The sequence below is a fragment of the Coffea eugenioides genome, chromosome 10, assembly GCF_003713205.1.
Source record: "Coffea eugenioides isolate CCC68of chromosome 10, Ceug_1.0, whole genome shotgun sequence".
NCBI classification, from domain to species: Eukaryota; Viridiplantae; Streptophyta; class Magnoliopsida; order Gentianales; family Rubiaceae; genus Coffea; species Coffea eugenioides.
In genome coordinates, this window is record NC_040044.1 from 12,143,846 (window position 1) to 12,166,279 (window position 22,434).

At 32.5% G+C, this 22,434-nt stretch overlaps 1 long non-coding RNA gene across 1 annotated transcript; it reads left to right on the forward strand.

Moving 5' to 3' along the window:
• The first annotated feature begins 20 nt into the window (after positions 1-20).
• LOC113749651 lies at positions 21-21,835 on the forward strand. The gene is made up of 3 exons (XR_003464558.1): positions 21-99; positions 20,934-20,988; positions 21,589-21,835. It is a non-coding gene; the product is annotated as an uncharacterized LOC113749651 (long non-coding RNA).
• The last annotated feature ends 599 nt before the right edge of the window (positions 21,836-22,434 follow it).

Consider the following 22,434-nt stretch of genomic DNA (forward strand, 5'->3'; position numbering starts at 1 on the left):
GGAAAGGAAGAGGAGAAGCGAGGAAGAAAGCCGTCCCTGCTTTCCGTCTTGGCCTCCGCCGGCGACTCTGCCCAAAAACGACATTTCTCACTTCAGCAGGTGAGTTCTTGACTCAACTAGTTATTTTGACCAATTTGACTGGAAAGACCTTTTGGATCAGTTTGGGCTATTGGGCTTGTAATTTGTGGACATTAAGGTTAAAAAAGAAAAAAAAAGATTTGGTCTGTTCCGGTGGATCGTGGGAAAGATTTTCTTGCTTTTAATTGATTGGTTTGGTCAGGACAAACATGGAAGGAAGATCTGAAAAAATCGTCTAAAAACTGAAATGTAGTCCAAATCCATTTGGTCTTCCAGTGAAGAGTAATGAAAATTGAAAATCTTCCTAATCTTTTTATAATAAGTATTATGTATTTATTTATGCAAAGAGAATTTATTTAAATTTTCTGTAGTTAAAAATGCCTAGTATTAATCCTAATGCTTGTCTTCCGATCGCCTTTCTTAAGCCATGTGGATATTATGTTACAAACAATAAATATTTCAACTAACATATTAGATTGTATTAGTGGTTGGCAATTTAAAATGTTTCCAAGTTAAATCACTAATATTTGTTAGTGTAATTAATTGTACTTATAAAAGAGGTTTCATATTTAAAACTTCAAATTACGAATTTAATCCAAATAAATTATTACTTGTGTTAAAATTGCTTAAGTTTACTTGTAATACTTTTGGACATTTTTTAGTTAAAAAAAAAAAAAAATCGATAGACTAATCTCTTTTGTTCGAGTCCCTACCGGATAATGTCAACCACTTGGTATCACGGTGGTGGAAATGACAAGCAAGAATATTAGATGAAAATATAGTACACTAAGGGCAGGAATAGAAAAGGTGTAAAATGAGAAATTGGAACCTGATGGAACTGTAAGATCGAAGGAACACGTAGGTCGCCATGTCATGGGGCAAGTTGAAGCATACTCTTTTTCAATTAAAAAATAAAGTTAATCCTGAAAGATGGTATTAAGTATTTAGCAGGAGCTTCTTAGTTTAAACTTTCAGAAATTTCGCAAGAAAGATCAAAAAAATATAAGCTTTCTTTTCATTCGGCCAAAACTGGAATTTCCAGCAAGAAACCAGCTATAAAACAACAAAACCAGCTCTAAACTCACATGCATCACTCTAGGAACGTTAGACAAGGCATAAAGCATGAATTTCAATCATGATCTAGTAATATTTTTCAAGAAAATGACCAAAGTTGCAGCATTTTTCTTCCTAATTTGCTGTCTTGAAATTCTAGATTTGATGCTGCTTTAAAAGTCCATCTTTTCTTGCTTTCAACACTCCAAATATCACATGCATGATCAGATTAAAGCCATAGGTGTTGTTTAAACTAAATCCTAATCAGGTTCAACAAAAACATTTAGCAAGAAACTGAAAATTTTCAACTTTACTCTATCGGCAGTCATTCTTCATTGTATCAAGAATTCCAACCAGCATTTCATTATAATCTCATCTTAATAGGTTTCGTTTAAAGGTATAAGTTGCATGCATGCCAAGATATGTAAATTAAGGAGTATATATAAGACATGCAATAAAATTTTAACAAGTTTTTGGAAGAAACAGGTAAGAATTTGCAGCTTAGTTCATCGGGTAGCTTGTAGCAACATTTACCAAAATTTTTTTACCTGAGACATTGCTAACTAAACACAGAAGAAAATTGAAAAAAATTTAGTAGATTACCTCGAGTTCTTAATGGCTTTGAGTTAGGAAGATTGCTGATGTCTCTCTTTTCCCGACTCTTAGTTAGATAGACTACAAATTTTTTCTTGATTTTTAACTGGTTTTCACGGTTGAAGAAATGTAAGAAATGAGTTTCTACTTGTGTGTGGTTCTCTCCTTTTCCTCTTGATTGTCTTTAGGCTACTTTAAGAAACTAAGGAAGAAGAAAGCTAAGGATAGTTTCTACCATTTCTCTTGATCGACTGAAATATAGAGCACTAGCTCTGATTCTTCGATGATGAGTAATACATTTGCATGTCTTTTGGACAGTTGGTAAGGACAAATGTCCTACATATTTTGTTGTTGCTGTTGCTCTTTTTTTTTTTTTTTTTTTACTTCCCAACAAAATTCGACTAGTATTAGAATTTTATGGTATAATGATACAATTTCTCCTAAGATATATTAATTCATTTGTTTATTAAAAGGAGCAATAAACATGTAAACATGCATTAAAGTGTAAATGAAAATTTTCGAACTCTCACAATTCAAACCTTTTTTCATCCTAATCTATTTTATTTTACAGAAACTCCTTTCAAAGCCAGAAAATTTTGTGAACAAATTCTTTTAGAAATAGACTCCATAGAGCCTTTAACTTGATATCCAGATAATACTCCATAGATCAAGCCAAATATCATAAAATAAAAGGCAAAAGAATCATCAAATCAAACAACTGGCCAATATCAGGTTATCAAACCTAAAATTAATTCTTTACTCCAAATAAACCTGCAATTTACACTTATTATGATTACATAAAAGCATGGAGATGTATATTTTATTTTTGACCCTTCTCTCACTTTCGTTTCATTCAATCATTACTGTCAGTAACCCATGATTTTTCAATATGGTTCTACAATTAGTGGCACAATTTTGGAGGACTCTTTGAAATTATGCGTTCAATTTTCGCGAAGATTATGACTTATTCAAAAGGGATCCAACTTTCAATGACTACGCGGAAAAACAAGTTGCACTCCATTGTTATATCAAGAATAGAATTTCCTGAATTTTCTGTTGAAATTTTAACAAGATTAGTATTCAAGGAATTAATTATTTTTCCAGATAATTAAGAAATTTTATCAAGATCATTATTCATCCCGAACCCAGCCAATAAAAAAAGATAGATAACAATTCTCAAGAGACCAATCAGAAAATAGAATCCTAAACAAAAGAAGATAAAATGACATAAGAAATGACGTCAACAAGCACTCTCTTAACTCAAGCAATGACTTCAACAAAAGAATATTCCAGAGCATATTACTCTTACTTACTCTATATAAAGAGAAGCAGACCAGCAATCAGAAAAATAAGCAAGAGAAGAACGGAACCTTAGTGAATTCTTAGAAGAAACAACTCCTCTAATCCCAAAAGATAGTATAATATATAAAGGAAATAAGGGAACTAGCGTGAGGCTTTTAAACTATGAAAAGACTAATCTAGGAAATGAAAATGATGAAATAGAATATACTGAAGAAAATATATTACTAGAAGAACATATTGAAAATATAGATAGTATTGAGACAGGACATAAATTTTATATCCCAAAGAACTAGGAATAAAATTGACAGAAAAAGAATTAATTGACCTAGAAAGACAACTAGAAATTATAGGACAGATAAGTGTAACGGAAATAATATATTATGATAACCAAGGAAATATTCGGATAAAAGAAGAAAATGATATAGAAAATATAGAAATAAATACAGAAGAAATGATGGACACAAGTAGTAGTAGTTGTGCACAACCTCTATAGCAACCAGTAGTATATAACCCAGGAAACTTATCTAGACCAACATATAATGAGTATAAAGAACCAATAGTAAAATATAGGGTTAATTCCACTTTGTCCCCCCAAACTTTGGACGATAATCCACTTAAATCCCTGAACTTCAAAATGGGACACTTAAGTCCCTAAACTTATAAATAGCTCCCACTTAAGGAAAATTGTTAACAAATCCTGAATGCCGTTGGTGGTCGAAGTGTCCCATTTTATAAGGGTTTAGGGATTTAAGTGTCCCATTTTATAAGTTCAGGGACTTAAGTGGGAGGTATTTATAAGTTTAGGGACTTAAGTGTCCCATTTTGAAATTTAGGGATTTAAGTGGATAATCGTCCAAAGTTTGGGGGGACAAAGTGGAATTAACCCTAAAATATAAACCAAGAGGTATAAAACAGCCTCTAAAAATATTGGATAAAAAGAATTTAATAGATGATGGCTTAATATTAAATTTAACAGCACATGATTCTCAAATTTGGAATATCATTATAGACCATTGGAAATATAAAGTAGTTAGGCATTATATACAAAAAAGATTTGATCATAGTACTACAGAAATGTATACATATTTAGAAGCATTTTTAGGAGAAACAGTTAAAGCAGCATGGAAAAAATATAAAGAAAAATATCCCAATATATTAGCAGAAGATATGATGTTAGGAAATAATTTCCATAATTTTACAAAATAGGATTCAATCACTATTAACGGCACAAAGTCCAAATAGAGGAACTCTAATGCAGCAACAAGAAGCAATCAGGAAATTAGAACAAATTAGTATTAGTAACTAGAATCAAGTAAAACAATTTATAAAAGAATATACATATCATACACTTTTAGTCGGATGTTTTTATGATGAAGGAATAATAGAAAAATTAGTATTAAAACTCCCAGAACAATTGGGAAAAATAATTTATGAAAAATATAAGAAAATAGAATGGACTGAACTAACACTTAAAAATATAATAGTAGTAGTAAAGTTTATAATGACAGAACTAGAAGAAAAGTGTACAATGATAGTAATACAAAAACAATTAAAAGGAAAACATAGTTTTTGCAAAAATATTTATACAATACAAAATTATGATAAACCAGAAAAGAAAAAATACAAAAAGAAAAAATATTATCCTAAGAAGAAATATTATCTCAGAAAATCTAGAGTTAGAAAATCATACTTACAAAAAGAAAAACGTGTTAGAAAATATAAACTAAATATAAAATATATGAATAAACTAAGTTGTTATGCATGCGGAGAATAGCGGCTCGAATACGAGCTCGATTCGAGATCGGTCAATATTGAGCTCGATTTAATCAAGTCGAGTTCGAGTTCGAATTCAAAAACATTAAGTTTGTTGGGCTCGCGAGCTCGATTATATATATTTTTATTTTTTTATTTTAATAGTAAAATTATATATATATCTCTAATATTTTATTATTTATTAAAAAATTATTATTTTGTTCATTTTTAAAAATAAAATATTTATTTTTTATTTTTTAAAAATAAAATAAATGAATCGCCTATACTAACTAGTGGCAGTCCGACTGCGACTCACTTTCTAACCTTTATATTTTCTATTTAATTTATATTATTTCCTTTTCTGGTTTAAGGGGCTAACCCCTCGTCCCGTCTTGTATCAGAGCCAAAGGGTAGTGGGAAGTGGTGTTCAGAGCCAAAACAACAAAGAAGAAAATAAGAAAATTTTTTTACTGTAGCACTGGAAGCACTGTAGTAATCCGACAAGTTACTGTGCAAACATGACAACAAAAAACAAACGATGTACTGTAGCGCGCACCGGAACAGTACTGTAGCAAATACTGTAGCAGGTACTATGGCAATACGAAAATTTTGCTATAAATATCCCTCAAAACCAACACGATAGACACACAATTCTGGACACCATTCTTACATCATTCTTCAAACTTTTCCTTCTCTCTGAACTTGAAGAAATTCTTCCCTCTCTCTCTACAAACTAGTTTTATTTTAGTTTTTGGAATCAAACAAGGGAGCGAGTCTTGCAAGCTTCCCAAACATTGTAAGTTTTCTTACAAACTCTTATTCAATCTTATTCAATCAAATAGTCGATTGAGTCGCCTCATATTCATATTCATTTACCTATTTTATTTATTTTGATTATACTAACATTCTGAAGGCTTGATAACCTGTAGAATTTGGGCACTAGAATGAGTATTGATGTATTTTTCGATTTTTTCAGAAAATATTGAACAACATTTCAAACACCTAAATACTTTCGTGCATGTTGTCCAGAAAAATGGTATGGTTGTATGCCCAAAGAAAATCAGCCTTTTCAAATGAATTAAACCAATATTCTTATCTTTTCTATTTTTTGAAAACAAACAAGTATGATTTTTCAACATGGTTTGTAGTATGGTGGAAAGCACTTAGATCTAATTTGGAAATTTTTCCTCCAGATATCCAACAAAGTTACAAATTATTCATAGATAGATTTGAACTCCCAAACAATTATATACCAATCAGTCTGCACTTCTTTTCCATATTCTCGGTAACATAAGTCTACCAGTAGAAATACGAATACATACAGCAAACACAACTCCCTCCATTATTAGTCCGACAAGGATATTCAAAATGGTGGCCAACATTCAATAAAAATTTCATTCAACCAACAAATATCCAGGCATGGTTTCAGAAGAATTCTCGCTCAATAAAATCTGGAGACAGTCAAACAAGTCAGTTTTTGCAGCAAAAATTTATCGCAGTAGTCAAGTTGGTATCAATCACTGATAAACAAGAGTATATCAAACGATTTAAAGATATACTTCTACAATTGAATCAATCAAAAGAAACTTTAAACAAAGAGAAGGCCTCCAGTTCTGGAACAAAACTTGATGAATATGAAGGCCTAGAAAATGAAGATAATTGTTATGAAATTTGCTCACAAATTTCACAAGATCACAAAACAATAAAGAAGAAAATAAGAAAAATATTTTTACTATAGCACCGGAAGCACTGTAGTAGTCCAGCAAGTTACTGTACAAACACGGTAATAAAAGACAAACGATGTACTGTAGCGCGCACTGTAGCAGTAATGTAGCAAACACTGTATTGGGTACTGTAGCAACACAAAAATTTTGCTATAAATACCCATCAAATCCAACACAACAAACACACCATTCTTACATCATTCTTCAAACTCTTCCTTCTCTCTAGACTTGAAGAAACTCTCCCTTCTCTCTCTACAAATTAGTTTTAGTTTTTAGTTTTTGGAATCAAACAAGGAAGCGAGTCTTGCAAGTTTCTCAAACATTGTAAGTTTTTTTACAAACTCATATTCAATTTTATTCAATCAAATGGTCGACTGAACCGCCTCATATTCATATTCATTTACTTGTTTTATTTATTTTGATTATACTAACATTCTGAAGGCTTGATAACCTTTAGAATTTGGGCACTAGAATGAGTATTGATGTATTTTCCTATTTTTTGAGAAAATATTGAACAACACTTCAAACACCTAAATGCTTTCCTACATGTTGCCCAGAAAAATGGTCTGGTTGTATTCCAAAAGAAAATCAGTCTTTTTCAAATGAATTAAACCAATATTCTTATTTTTTCTATTTTTTGAAAACAAACAAGTATGATTTTTCAACATGGTTTGTAGCATGGTGGAAAGCACTTGGATCTAATCTGAAAATTCTTCCTCCAGATATCTAACAAAGTTATAAATTATTTAAAAATAGATTTGAACTCCCAAACAACTATATACCAATCAGCCTGTACTTATTTTTCATATTCTTGATAGCATGGCTCTACCAGTGAAAATACGAATACATACAACAAACACAGCTCCCTCCATTATTAGTCCGACAAAGATATTTAAAATGGTGGCCAACATTCAATAAAAATTTCATTAAACCAGCAAACATTCAGGCTTGGTTTTAGAAGAATTCTCGCTTAATAAAATCTGAAGGCAGTCAAACAAGCCAATTTTTGCAGCAGAAATCTATCTCAGCAGTCAAGCAAGCTTCAATCACTGATAAACAAGAGTATATCAAACAATTCAAAGATATACTTCTACAATTGGATCAATCAAAAGAAACTTCAAACAAAAAGAAGGCCTCCAGTTTTTGAAATAAAACTTGATGAATATGAAGGCCTAGAAAATGAAGATGATTGTTATGAAATTTTCTCACAAATTTCAGAAGGCCACAAAACAACAAAGAAGGAAACAAGAAAAATATTTTTACTGTAGCACCGGAAGCACTGTAGTAGTCCGCCAAATTATTGTGCAAATAAAGTAACAAAAGACAAACGATGTACTGTAGCGCGCACTGTAGCAGTACTGTAGCGGATACTGTGGCAACGCAGAAATTTTGCTATAAATACCCCTCAAATCTGACACAATAGACGCACCATTCTTACATTATTCTTCAAGTTTTTTCTTTTCTCTAGACTTGAAGAAACTCTCCCCTCTCTCTCTACAAATTAGTTTTAGTTTTTAATTTTTAGAATCAAACAAGGGAGGGAGCCTTGCAAACAGCCCAAACACTGTAACTTTTCTTACAAATTCATATTCAATCATATTCAATCAAATGGTCGGCTGAATCGCCTCATATTCATATTAATTTACTTGTTTTATTTATTTTATTTATATTAACCATACATGGCTGACTCGACCGCCTATACTAACTAGTGGCAGTCCGACTGCGACCTATTTCCTAACCTTTATACTTTCTATTTAATTTATATTATTTATTTTCCTAGTTTAAGGGGCTAATCCCTCGTTCTGTCTGGTATCAGAATCAGAGGTAGAAGTGGGGTGATGGCTATCTTTCTTTACTTATTATGATATTGTTGGTGTAGATCTACAAGTTTATATCTTCCTGATGAGATTACTTAATTTCATGATTATCATATTTCTTTATTTATGATGTTGCTAGTGTTGATCTATAAGTTTAGATCTCTCTGATGAGGCTAGTTAATTTCGTGATTACTATCTAATGTATTCAAATTTATTATAGTATTGATAGTATTGATTTTATGATTTTAAATCTGTCCAAGGGACATGGAGCCTGTAATTGATAACCTCCGGTCCAGGCTGAGCCATGAGATTTGGTAGTCCTGTAAGGATGTTAAGATTCCTGTGATCCGAGATCCAGGACAGTAAAGTGTCGAAGGATCAGATCTGATTTCATGGATTTTTACTATCTATATTATGATTTCGTTTAAACTAGAATGTTAGATTCTTGATTTAGTAAATCTTTATGGTTTGATAGATTTATAGGAGAATTTGGTAGATCTATAAATTTGTTTTCCAAAATTTTTTGCGGATATGATAGGTTTATAGATTCTAATATGAATTCATAATTTGAAAAAGATTTTGGTGAATTTACTGAGTTTATATGAATTGATTTTGATGGATCTATTAATTCTGCTGGGAGTTCGTGAGAGGATTCATGGTTTGTTTGAGATAGATCTATGAATAGATCTAAGGGTTCTTGTATAAAAGTTGGTGTGTTTATAGTTTTTGACATAGAGGATGCATGTTTTGAAATATTTTGGACTGAATTTTTTATTTCTGTTGTGGACTCTTGAGAAGTTTGAGACTCATACCAGTCAAAGAAATGAATATGTTGTTTTGTTTTTCTTAAAAAGTCATAAAAGTTTTCTCGTATATTTTTTCGGGTTTCTCCCTGATATTTGTCAAAAAATTATTTTCTTTTAAAATGATTGTGGTTTGCAAAGAATTCCGATCTAAGGTATTGTTTGTCAATCCAAAATTTAGAAGGTTTGTTTTCTAGTTTTACTTGAATAAGGATTGATTGCTCAATTCGAGCAATTCTGGTTTAAAGGTCATCTAGTGGTTTATTGTTTAAAGAAGAAATGGGAGATCTGGAGTTTGTCTTGAAAAATGAAGCCATAAGCAGAGACAAGTTAAATAAATAAATAATTAGACAAATAAATAATTTAAACAACTTATAATCCTCTTCCCTTTGGCACAGAATCCTTCGGGATCCATGGAGGATAACAATTTTTCTAAACCGATTATAACAAAGATAATGAGGGAACTACAAGAAAAGATATAACTTTTTGAGAAAGATTAACTATATATAATGACCATATTTTCATCATAATAAAGATAGTGATGAGGCTACAAGAATGCATCTAACATTTGAAAAATATTAACTATGCATGACGACTATATTTTCAAACGAAATCATAATATAGATAGTAAAAATTTATGAAATCAGATCTGATCTTTCGACACTTCACCGTCTTGGATCTCGGACCACAGGAATCTTAACATCCCTACAGAACTGCTAAATCTCATGGCTCAACTTGGACCGGAGGTTAGCAATTACAGACTCCATGTCCCTCGGACAGATCCAAAGTCAAAAAATCAATACTATCAATAATATAATAAATTTGAATACATTATATAGTAATCACGAAATTAATCAGTCTCATCAGAGAGATCTAAATTTGTAGATCTACACTAGCAACATCATAAATAAAGAAATATGGTAATCACGAATTTAAGCGACGGAACGAGGGGTTAGCCCCTTAAATCATGAAAGTAAATAATATAAATTAAATAGAAAATATAAAGGTTAGGAAGTGGATCGCAGTCAAATTGCCACTAGTTAGTATAGGCGGTTGAACCAGCCATGTATGATTAGTATAATCAAAATAAATAAAACAAGTAAATGAATATGAATATGAGGCAGTTCAAACGACCATTTCATTGAATAAAATTGAATTTGAGTTTGTAAAAAAACTTACAATGTTTGAGAAGCTTGCAAGGTTCGCTCTCTTGTTTGATTCTAAAAACTAAAAACGAAAACTAGTTTGTAGAAAGAGAGATGAGAGTTTCTTCAAATCTGGAGAGAAGGAAGAACTTGAAGAATGATGTAAGAATGGTACTCAGAATGGTGTGTGAATTCTGCTGATTTTGAGGGATATTTATAGCAAAATTTTCGTGTTGTTACAGTACCGCTACAGTGATTGTTACAGTACTGCTACAGTGTACGCTATAATAAATCGTTTGTCTTTTGTTGCCATGTTTGCACAGTAACTTGTCGGACTGCTACAATACTTTCGGTGTTACAATAAAATAATTTTTTTGAATTTTGTTTCGATTAAGCCAGTTGTTTGTATTTTTAGCAGATTGTTACAGATAACTCTTGTTTTGTCTCCTGAATCATTTTGTCATATTCAGGTGTTTGTATTTCTCATTCCTTGAGCCAATGTTTGTTGAGAATTAATCTTTGAATTTTTCTCCGTTTCATGAAGCTTTGATCTTTCAAGTTTCGGACAGTATTGTTTGTTGATTTTGTAGCAATGTTGTCATGTTCATGCCTGAAATATGGGGGGATTCGTTGTCTAGTCTTTGTGTTGTAGAATACAACATCAAAGTATCTGATCTTGTTTTTCCTACACTCCTGTTTATATGAATAATAATCTTTTGAAATATAAAATATTGTACTATCAGCAAGCTTGGTTGGCTTCCAGTTGCTGATTTTTCTAGATGTTGAGCTCGTCATTTTCCTGCAAAACAGAATTTGTTAGTTTAAATGGTTTAGAGAAGGGTAAGATAGTATTAGGATCAAGGAGTTGAGGTATTATGCCCTCTTCTGTGGTTAGGTAAGGAATTAGTTGTCGAATAAAGGACATTCCTAATATGACATTGTTGGTTAGTTTTTTGGCTAGAAAAAAGGAATTTGGGATTGATGCAAAGGAGAATTGGATCTGAATATTTGTTAGTTTGAAACTAACTTCAAGTTTAGCTCCATCAGCTCCTCTAAGAACTTCTTTGATTTTTTCAAAAAATTAGGATGGAACAAGATTTTCAAGAATACAGTTTTGGTCTGCCTCAGTGTCAAATAAGGCTTCAGTTTCGATTACGTAATTATTGTTAATTAGTAATCGAATTTGGACCAAGTGATCTTTATTTTTCTTGGATTTTTTGGATAATTGGTTTAAGAATTTAGTATCATCCTGAATATTTGAATCAATAGGTTCTCTGATTGGTACTAGATTTTGAAGAACAAGGCTGTCAAGTTCTTGTTTAGCTTTGACTGCCCTAATTTCTTCTTTAAAATGATCAATTTTTGTTTGGAGATTTTGAAGGGTTAAGGGTTTGGTAGGTTTGGAGAGAAACCTATCAAGAATGTCTGTGAGATTATAGGTTTTGAGAAGTTTTGGATCTTTGGCTAATGGATTTAAAGAGGTTGAGGTTTGGTTCAAGGATTCTTTGAATTTGTTTAGGTAGAGTTATTTTTTCTCTTTTTCAGGAATTTCTTAAATAGAACGTATAAAGGTTAGGAAGTGGGTCGCAGTTGGACTGCCACTAATTAGTATAGACAGGTAAACCAACCATGTATGGTTAGTATAATCAAAATAAATAAAACAAATAAATGAATATGAATATGAGGCGGCTCAACCGACCATTTGATTGAATAAGAGTTTGTAAAAAGATTTACAATGTTTGGGAAGCTTGCAAGGCTCGCTCCCTTATTTAATTCTAAAAACTATAAACTAAAACTAATTTGTAGAGAGAAAGGGGAGAGTTTCTTCAAATCTAGAAAGAAGGAAGAGTTTGAAGAATGATGTAAGAATGGTGTTCAGAATGATGTGTCCATTGTGTTGGATTTGAAGGGTATTTATAGCAAAATTTTTGTGTTGCCACAGTACCAGTTACAGTGTTTGCTACAGTGCGCGTTATAGTACATCGTTTGTCTTTTGTTGTTGTGTTTGCACAGTAACTTGCCGGACTACTACAGTGCTTCCGATGTTACAGTAAAAATTGTTTTCTTGTTTTCTTCTTTGTTGTTTTGTGACCTTATGAAATTTGTGAGAAAATTTCATAACAATCGTCTTCATTTTCTGGACTTTCATATTCATTAAGTTTTGTTCCAGAACTGGAGGTCTTCTCTTTGTTTGAAGTTTCTTTTGAATGATCCAATTGTAGAAGTATATTTTTGAGTTATTTGATATACTCTTGTTTATCAGTGATTGATGACAGTTTGGCTGTTGAGATAGACTTCTGCTACAAAAACTGATTTGTTTGACTGTATCCGGATTTTATTGAACGAGAATTCTTCTGAAACCATGCTTGGATGTTTGCTGGTTGAATGAAACTTTTATTTAATGTTGGTCACCATTTTGAATATCCTTGTCGGACTAATAATGGAGGGAGTTGTGTTTGTTGTATGTATTCGTATTTCCACTGATAGACCCATATGACCGAGAATATGAAAAAGAAGTGCAGGCTGATTGGTATATAGTTGTTTGAGAGTTCAAATCTATCTTTGAATAATTTGTGACTTTGTTGGATATCTGGAGGAAGAATTTTCAGATTAGGTCCAAGTGCTTTCCACCATGTTACATTCCATGCTAGAAAATCATACTTGTTTATTTTCAAAAAATAGAAAAGATAAGAATGTTACCTTAATTTGTTTTGGAAAGTGAAGGTATAGAACCATGCTGTCTTATAATCCCAATAAGTATAATCTGGGGGATTAAAGAAAGTGGAAAAAGGTTAAGGTTTAGGTTTGCTTATATTTGTTCCCCATTCTAAAGGTTTGATAACCTTTAGAATTTGGGTACTAGAATGAGTATTGATGTATTTTCCGGTAGGGTTTCCATTTTTTTCTTTCATTTCAATTTTGTGGGATTTAAGGATCAGAGACTTTGAATATGTGAGAATGAGTTTATAATATTCAAGTGTCTTGGTAAGAGTTTGAGGTATGAAATTGTAGGTGTTTGGAAGAATAGTTCAGGCCAGTATGTTTGGGTCATCATGCCAATAATCTAGTTCGGTTTGGACCACAGGAATGTGGGTACTTGATTTGACATATGGGCAAGAAGTTTTGTTTGGTTTTGGTTCAAAGTTAGCCAAGGTCTTAGATTCTTGGATCACAATAGGTTTGGACTGTTTGGGCTTGATGTTTTGGTTTAAAGCCAATTTAAAATGGTTTGGTGTATCCCAAACAGGATATCCTAGTGGATCAGGTTGATATCCATGAGATTCAGCCCATTGTTTGAGATGGTCAGAGTATGCTTGTTTTTCATCTTCTTCCTCAACTATGTTTGCCCATGTTTTTGGAGAGGTTATGGATATGGGTTGAGCTGAGGAAAGAATTTGGAATCTATTTGATGGTGAGTTTGAAGAGAATTGTTTTTCCTTATTGGATGGACTGGATGAACTTGAAGAGTCTTGTTTGATTGCTTGAGAGGAAGGCTCTGTTTGTTCTGAGGATTTCTCCTGTTGTTTCTTTTTCCTGGGCATCTTTTCTTCCCTGTAAAAATTCTCTGGTTAGATAATCAGGAATGGAGTTTGAATACCCCTTAATATATTCAATGTCAAAATCAAAGATCAATAAAATCGCTTGCTATCTTGCAAAGATTTGTTTAGAGGCAAGGTTTTTGACATTTTTTTGTAAAATATCTTTAGCTTACTTACAATCAACTCGAAGTAAAAACTTCTGGTTTAATAGTTTAGTTTGAAATTTTGTAATACATAAAACTATTGCTAAGATTTCCTTTTTGATAGTAGAATAGTTTTGTTAAGAATTGTTCCAGTGTTTGAAAGCAAAAGCAATTATCTGTTCTTTATTATTTTTTGTTTGTTTAAGAATACCACCATATCCTAGATCAAAAGCATCTGTTTCCATAATTTTTGGAATTGTTGGATTTGGAAGTGCTAAGCAAGGAATGGCTTTGACTTGGGTTTTAATTTTTCTAATTGTTTCTGTATGGATATCCGTCCATAAGGGCGGAGTGGTTTTTAGTTTATCATATAGAGGTTTAGCTATATTGCTAAGATTTGGAATGAAATTTGAGACATAGTTTAAACAACCCAATAATCTTTGGAGCTGTTGTTTATCAAGAATCTGGTCAAAAAATTTATCAACAAACTGGATTGACCTATTGATGGGAGTAATGGTTCTTTGATGAATATAATGTCCAAGGAACCGGATTCTTGTTTGAAAAAGGTATATTTTCTTTTGGGATACAACCAAACCATTTTATGGGTAACATGCAGGAAAGTATTTAGGTGTTTGAAGTGCTGTTCAATATTTTCTGAAAAAATCAGGACATCATCAATATAGACAATGATGAATGAGGAGTAAGGACTGAATATCTCATTCATAATCCTTTAGAATTCTGAAGGTGCATTCTTAAGACCAAATGGCATTACGTTCCATTGATAATGTCTAAATGGTACTGTGAATGCTGTCTTGTATCTGTCTGCAACATGAATTTGTATTTGCCAAAATTTAGATTTCATGTCGAATTTTGAGAATATTTTGGCAGAATAAAGTCTCTGAAGCAAATCCTTCTTGTTTGGTATAGGATATCTGATCCACCGAAGAGCTTTATTCAAGGCTTGGTAATTAATTACGAACCTTGAAACCCCTCTTTGAATCTCTGATTGTTTGTTGACATAGAATGCTGGACAACTCCATGGAAATTGGCTTGGACTAATAATGCCTTTGGATAGGAGGTCATTAATCTCCTTTTGGCAGTGTTGGAGTAGTTTTTGATTCATCTGTATAGGTCTGACTTTTGTTGGAATATCCTTTTCCTTAAAGTCAGGTTCATAAGGGAGGTGAACAATATGCTGTTTCCTTGTCCAAAATGCATTTGGAACTTCTGCACAAACCATCCCTTGGATTCTTGTTTGTAGATTCTGGATTTTTTGCTGGATTTCTGGTTTTTTGAGCTGTTCATCTATCCTTTTGTAGGCAATTTCTTCTTTTAAAAATTGATTTGGCTGTGTTTGAGGGATAGGTAATTTAATGTTTTTTGAATTATTTTTCTAGATAATGGTAAGAGAGCATTTTGACCATATTTTTATGGTATGATCCCCTCATTAGTGGTTAAATAAGGGATAAGTTTGGTAACAAAAGTTGTTCCAAGAATAACATTGTTGGTAAGGTCTTTTGCCAAGAGGAATGTTTCTTTGATGGATACAAAAGAAAATTGAACTTGAATGTTTGAAAGTTTGAACTGAATGTTTAATTGGGAACCATTGGCTCCTCTAAGGCTTTCTTTTATTTTTTCAAAAAACCTTGTTGGAATAAAATCTTCTTGAATATAGCTAAGATCAGCTCCTGTGTCAAATAAAGCTTCTGTTTCTGCACTATAATTGTTACTAATAATTAGTCTTATAAGAACAAAATATTTTTTGTAAGATATTATGTTTGACTGAGGAGGATTTTCAATGATATCTTCTTCAGTGGTTGGTTGGGTTGTTTTTTTCGATTGTTTTAGCTTCCCTTTTGAGAGAAGCGACTTCTATTTAAAGATCTTTAACAGTTATATGTTTGATACTATGTTGAGTTTTAGATAAGACATTTATTATGGAATATCCTATGTCTTTTCTAATGGTATTATCAAAATTATTCATTGGTTCTCTCAAAACAAGAATGTTAGATTCTTGATTTAGTAAATCTTTATGGTTTGATAGATTTATGGGAGAATTTGATAGATCTATAAATTTGTTTTCCAAAACTTTTTACGGATCTGATAGGTTTATAGATTCTAGTATGGATTCATAATTTGAAATGAATTTGCTGAATTTATATGAATTGATTTTGAAGGATCTATTGATTCTGCTGGGAGTTCGTGAGAGGATTCATGGTTTGTTTGAGATAGATCTATGGATAGATCTAAGGGTTACAACTGGCCAATTAAAGGAAAAGCAAAATTTTTAAAAATAAGTTCTGAAAGGAATTTCGATTAATACGGAGGACAACAAAACGAAGATGATTGCTACGAAATTTTTTTACAAATTTTGTAAAATCACAAACCGGTTCAATCAAAATTAGAAAAATAGAGAAAATTTATTCACACTATAGCGCCAAAAGTCACGATAGCAGTGCGGCAAGTTACTGTGCAAATACCATAACAAAAAGATAAACTATGCACTGTAGCAAACAGTAAAAATCACTATAGCGGGTACTGTACTAACACAAAAAATTTGCTATAAATACTCTTCAAATCCAATACAAAACATACACAATTTCTTCAAGATTACTTCTGTTTCTAGTTTGAAGAAAACTCTCTTCTTTCTCTTTACAAACTAGTTTTAGTTTTTAGACTCAAATAAGAAAACAAGCCTTGTGTAAGTTTCAAACTTTGCCAGTTCTCTTACAAACTTTTATATTCTCTTATTCAATCATATTCTGTCTAATGGTGGGCTAAGCTGCCTAATATTCATATTCATTTACTTGTTTTAATTATTCTGTTTATGATTATGATTATAATTATATTTTGTGTATATACTAATATATTACAATTATAATTAAAATATATTTATAATTATATTTTATGTATTATATATATTATAATTATATAATATATTAGTATAATTAATATTTATATATATGTGTATTATATAACTATATTATCAGAGTCAGAGGAGGAAGTAGGTTGATGGCTATCTTTCTTTACTTATTATGATATTGTTAGTACAAGATCTACGAGTTTGGATCTAACTAATGAAACTGGCTAACTTGGTATATTTTCAAATCCATATATTATAATATTGTTAGTACTAATCTAAAAATATAGATCTGTGATGATGAGTATAGGACCTGTAATTGCCAACCTTCGGTCCAGGCAGTAAAACCATGAGATTTGGCAGTAAGTCGTGTAGGAATATTGAGATTTCTGTGATTCTAAATCCAAAACGGTGAACTGTTCAAAAGAATAATTTATTTTCTAGATCCATATACTAACTTTATTATAATTTGTTTGAAAATATAGTCGTTATTTATAGTTAACTTGTTTCAAAAGTCCAGATCTAACCTTAGAAAATTCGTACTATCTTTGTTATAATCAGTCTAGAAATATAGTTATCCTCCATATGTGAGAACCTCGAAAAAATGCCTACATATATATATATACATATAAAATATAAAGGTGTACTTACGTATTGCCTTTGCATCTTGGACTTGTAATAAATTCTACTCTTAACCTTATTCGTTCTCAAACAAGCATGGAAAAAAATATATATATATATATATAATATATAAAATATATGTATTGCACCTGCATTTTAGATTGTTAATAAACTTCATTTTTTTTACTTTTACTTGTTCTTAAATAAGTATGTAAAAGTAGTTTTATGTTATAAACAACTTAATTGTGCTAAAATATTAAATTACTTGGTTCTTGTCAAGATAAATTAATATTGCTTGAGTTAGAATAACTTATCGCCTTAACGTAAAATTTCTTGAATTCCAATAATTAATTTTTATTAGTGAATAACGTTAAATACTAATAAGAACTTTCACGTTAAGACAAAGTCGATAAATTCTAGATAAACCTGACACAAGTACACTAAACATATTTAAGACGTAAAAACTACGATAATTAAAATCTTGCAAGGTTAGCGTATAATTAGGCGTTTAAATCACACTTGGGGATAATTTTTTTTTTTTGGAGTTAAGTTAGAATTAAGGAACTCAAGTGGATATTAGGAAGAGATGTGAAAAGACTAAAATGCCCTCCATACAATCTCAAAATTTCCATGCAATCCAAACACATTTTCGGACAACATCATCACTCACCACCCCATCCGGCCAATGCAACTTCTACCATTTCTACACTCAACCCTTCCATGCACTCAACCTCCCTCAAAACCGCAACTCCATTCCACCATTTCACCTCAGACCACAACAACAGACCACCTCATTCCCTTACCTCGTGAGTATCGACCAAGAGGAGTGAGAGCTGCTGCTGCAACCGAGAGTAAGGAAAAGAAAGCCGAGCTGTAGTTTTCTGTTCTGTCCGCGAGCTGAGGGAAGAAACCAGGAGACCACCGCGTGAGTTCTTTCTGTACCTTCACCTCCACCAGCTGCAGCCATTTCATCAGTCCAACCGCAACACCATTTCAGCTGCAACCAGAAAAATCAGAACCAAACCTGTGCGTGAGCCGAAAGAAAAATTTTGCAGCTTTCTTGTGCGTGAGCTGAGTTCCTAGCCGAGGTAAATTTGAAACTTAGATTAGCTAAGTGAAAACATGATGATTAAGACATGCATGCCATGTTTATATGCTCGGATGATGAAATGAGGAAGAAAAGGAAAATCTGTTTGGAAGTCATGGCTCGGCCGAGAGATTGATTAGGAAATGCAACTTCAAATTTGCTCTATTGTGATGATCTGAGATTTTAATTGTGATTAACCAACAAAAAACTAAATAATTAAGTCTTGCATGAGGTTAAATTAGTTCGATTGAGCCAGGAAGTAAGAATAAAGCAGAAGCCTGCTGCATGCAAGTTCATCCGAGAGTAATTGCACAAAATTCTGGAACAATGGATGAATATTGTTGTTGCCGAACTGAATTGTGGACTGGAAATGGTAGCTAATTAGTTCAGTAGTTGTGCACGTGAGATTTGAGTGAAAAATACAGGGTTTTAGCCGAAGGAAAATTTGGATTGTGATTGAGCAAATGCTGGAAAGTTTCTGATTTTTTTTGCCGAGAACTAACCAAGAATAACGAAGCTTTATTTGGTTTAATCTGGATGTTCTGAGCTAATAACCGTGATTAGCTAGTCATTAACAAGATAACTAAGCTCTGCCTGCAGTTGTTTTGGTTGGTTTAAAACAGAAAAAAAATAATAAAAGAAAATCTGTTATATGCATGTTCATCCGAGGCTAGCTGAACCAATTTCTGGAAATTTGGATGATTTTTGTTGTTGATCGAATCTGAGTTTTGAACTAGAAATGTTAATCAGCTAGTTAAGTAATTGCATGTTGAATTTGAGTACTTAAATCACTGAATGAGCCGAGGAAAAATTTGATTTAAGACTAACAAGCTGCTGGAAATTTTCTTTGGTAATCCGAGAGACTTGAGCTGGAAAATTTAGACGGTTATAGTTGTTGTTTGCATATGATTTTGAACTGGAAACGTTAATTGGCTAAGTTAAGAGTTTACACGTCGAATTTGAGTACCTAATACCTTGTTTTAGCCGAAGGAAAATTTGGACATAAGACTATTGAGTAGCTGGAAAATTTTGGAAACCGAGAGGTTGAACCGGAAATTTAACTTGTTTCTGGAATTTTTCCTTGGAATCAAATGGTTTAGAAATGCATGAGAAAGGCGTGTTTTAAGCCTAGTAAGCTGCATAGATGTGAAACTTTTGATACGATTGATAATTTGGTTGAAAATGGTGAAGCAAAGTGCTGGAAAACTTGCAAATGGCCGCGGGAATGAAACTGAACCTTGTAGTGGTTTCTGAATTTGTTTTTTTGGAGTATAATGATTGGATATGTTTGAAAAATGTTGTCATAAGTTTTGTAAGATACTTAGTAGTGAAACATCTGATGTGCTGGAGGATTTAAACCAGAAATGTAGAAAGGTAGTTGCTGGAAAATTTTCCATTCCTAGCCGAGTTTGGATAAAGAAACTATTTATTAAACTTTCATGAATGTTGGGGCTGTAAAACACCAACTTATTGTTTATTCGTTGTCAGAAATGTTTGTTGGATGCTAAGGGCTAATGATTGATGAAGCCCTTGGCTATTTGAATAACTTTTACAAGTATTTCAGTTTTGATGGAATTTAACTGCTGGAGTGACTTGTTATTATTTTTACTGGTTTGATAAAACCCTTGTGATTTAGTTGATGAAATTGTTTGGAGGCCTTGCATTTATTTTGTCCAATTGTGATCTGATATGAGTATGTTGGATACCAAGAGCTAATGATTGACGAAACCTTGGTCTTTTGTTTAATTCTTGATCAACAACGAATCTGTTAAAACCTAGGGCTAATGATTGACGAAGCCCTAGTGAGATTTCTATTTGAAATGTGAGTTGGCTATATTGACGAATCTGAAATATTACGTGCTTGTGAATCGGAATTGTAAGGAATCCGTTTTGGTCCTGTGAACTTGAGAAAGTTTTAAACAAGCTATAATATATCTTCACTCTAGCATGGTACGATAAAACTTAGTATGGTATGTTAAAGTTAGAAATTTTGTGTAGGGATTTTCTAAACCTTGCCGACTCGATATTTCTTCCTTTAAGCTTAAACTAGCCTTATTACTTTTAGAAAATGATTCCACTAGTTTCTAAAACCCTAAGTCTTGATCTATTTCCTTTCTTTTCCTTAAAATTGTCCCTGGCTAGTTGTCTAGAGGAAAATTTCCAAAATACAAGATTTTAGTGACTCTAACTAAAAATAGAAGAAAACCTACTTTAAATAAAATAGTGCTAGCTGCACTTTTATAAAGAAAAGTATTTTAAGGAAAGCCATATAAAACATTTCCTACTTTTGCTAAATTTTAATCCTAAGTGGATGGTCGAATTATTTTGAGAAAATAAACTAGTAATATACTAGATAACCTTTTATATTTAGAACTTTAATAGAAAACTTATAGTTTTAAAAACTTGGTTTTCTAGGTTTTAGCAAGGACGAAGATTTCGATTCCCAGCGTGAGTTGTGACTTCACTCTTGGTGAGTGTCCTTGCTTGTTCTATGCCTACGTGATTAAAGTGCTTTCTTGACTTGATATGTGATAATAGCAAAAATGGTTTCTGATCCATCGAAGTGAGCAGTGTGTACTTTATCGCACTAGCCTTTCGAGCGGTGACTTGTGTGAAATATTTTAGTGAATCCAAGTGTTGTGACGTCGCTGGGTGAATCCCTCGACCAATTTCCTGAGGGTATACGCAAGTGTACTGCTCCCAATTTCCTGAGGGTATACGCAAGTATACTGCTCCCAATTTCCTGAGGGTATATCTCGAGTATACTGCTTCCTTTATTTTGTCGTGCGGGCCCGGAGCTGGGGTATGTCTGGTGGCTGGAGAAAGAAAAATAAGAGAATCTACATGGACCGTAAGTAGTGAGAGTTGACGGAGGGTCAACTATGATAACTTTTGATCAACCGAGGCAAATGGCTCCTGAGAGCCCCTGTATCCTACCTTGTGCTGTTATTCGCTTTCCTATTTGTTTACGTTAATCGAAATCAATACTTGCTATTTGTTTATTTGATTGCATGTTTTGGGGCACCACTGAGTTTTAGCTCACCCCACGTTTATTTGTTTTCCTTGACAGATCTTGAGGTTTGAGAAATCTGAGCTACTTATATCTTCTTAAGAATGTATTTGGACTTCATTACTTCGTTTTGTGGCTTGTAATGTATTTGAATTAAACGATATAGTTTTGTTTTGGGTTGCCACTTGAACCTGAAAAATGTGTAAACCCTAATTCTGTCATTTGGCTGGTATGTATATATTCGGTCTGTGTGAAATTATATGTATTTGGGATGGTATGGCTTTAATCCTTGTAATTAACGCGTGAAATGTTTAAGAGTCGTCGATTGGCTAACTTCGGATGCTGTTATCTTTGAAGTTAATGTGGTGTTAGCAATCGATTTATTTTGGAAGAATCGCTATTGTAATAGTTTAGGTTAATTTTCGGAAGGATTTGGGTTAGTGTGCTTGCGTGAGTCCTGGCGAGAGCTAGGCAGACGGCCCGCCAACCCTCTGGTTCGCCTTAGGGGGAAGTGGGGTCGCCACACCATAGATCTCGAAGGATTTTGTACCAAAGGAAAGAGGATTATTGTCATTTAACAGGTTTAATCTGCTTTATTTTATTTTATTTTATGATTTCTTTTTATAGAACAAAGTCTAACCTTCTCAAATCCTCTCTAAACACCCAACCAGTAAATGATCTGGAAACCGGAATTGTTTGGATCGAGTAATCAATTTTCATTCAAAAGAAACTTAAAAACAAACCTCATGAATTCCAAATCGACATGCAAAAACTTAGATATGAATTCTTTGCAAACTACAATCAGTTTAAAAGAAAATAATTTTTTGAGCAATATCAAGGAGAAACTCGGAAAAACATATAAGAAGACTTCTATGACTTCGTAAGAAAAACAAGGCAACATATGCA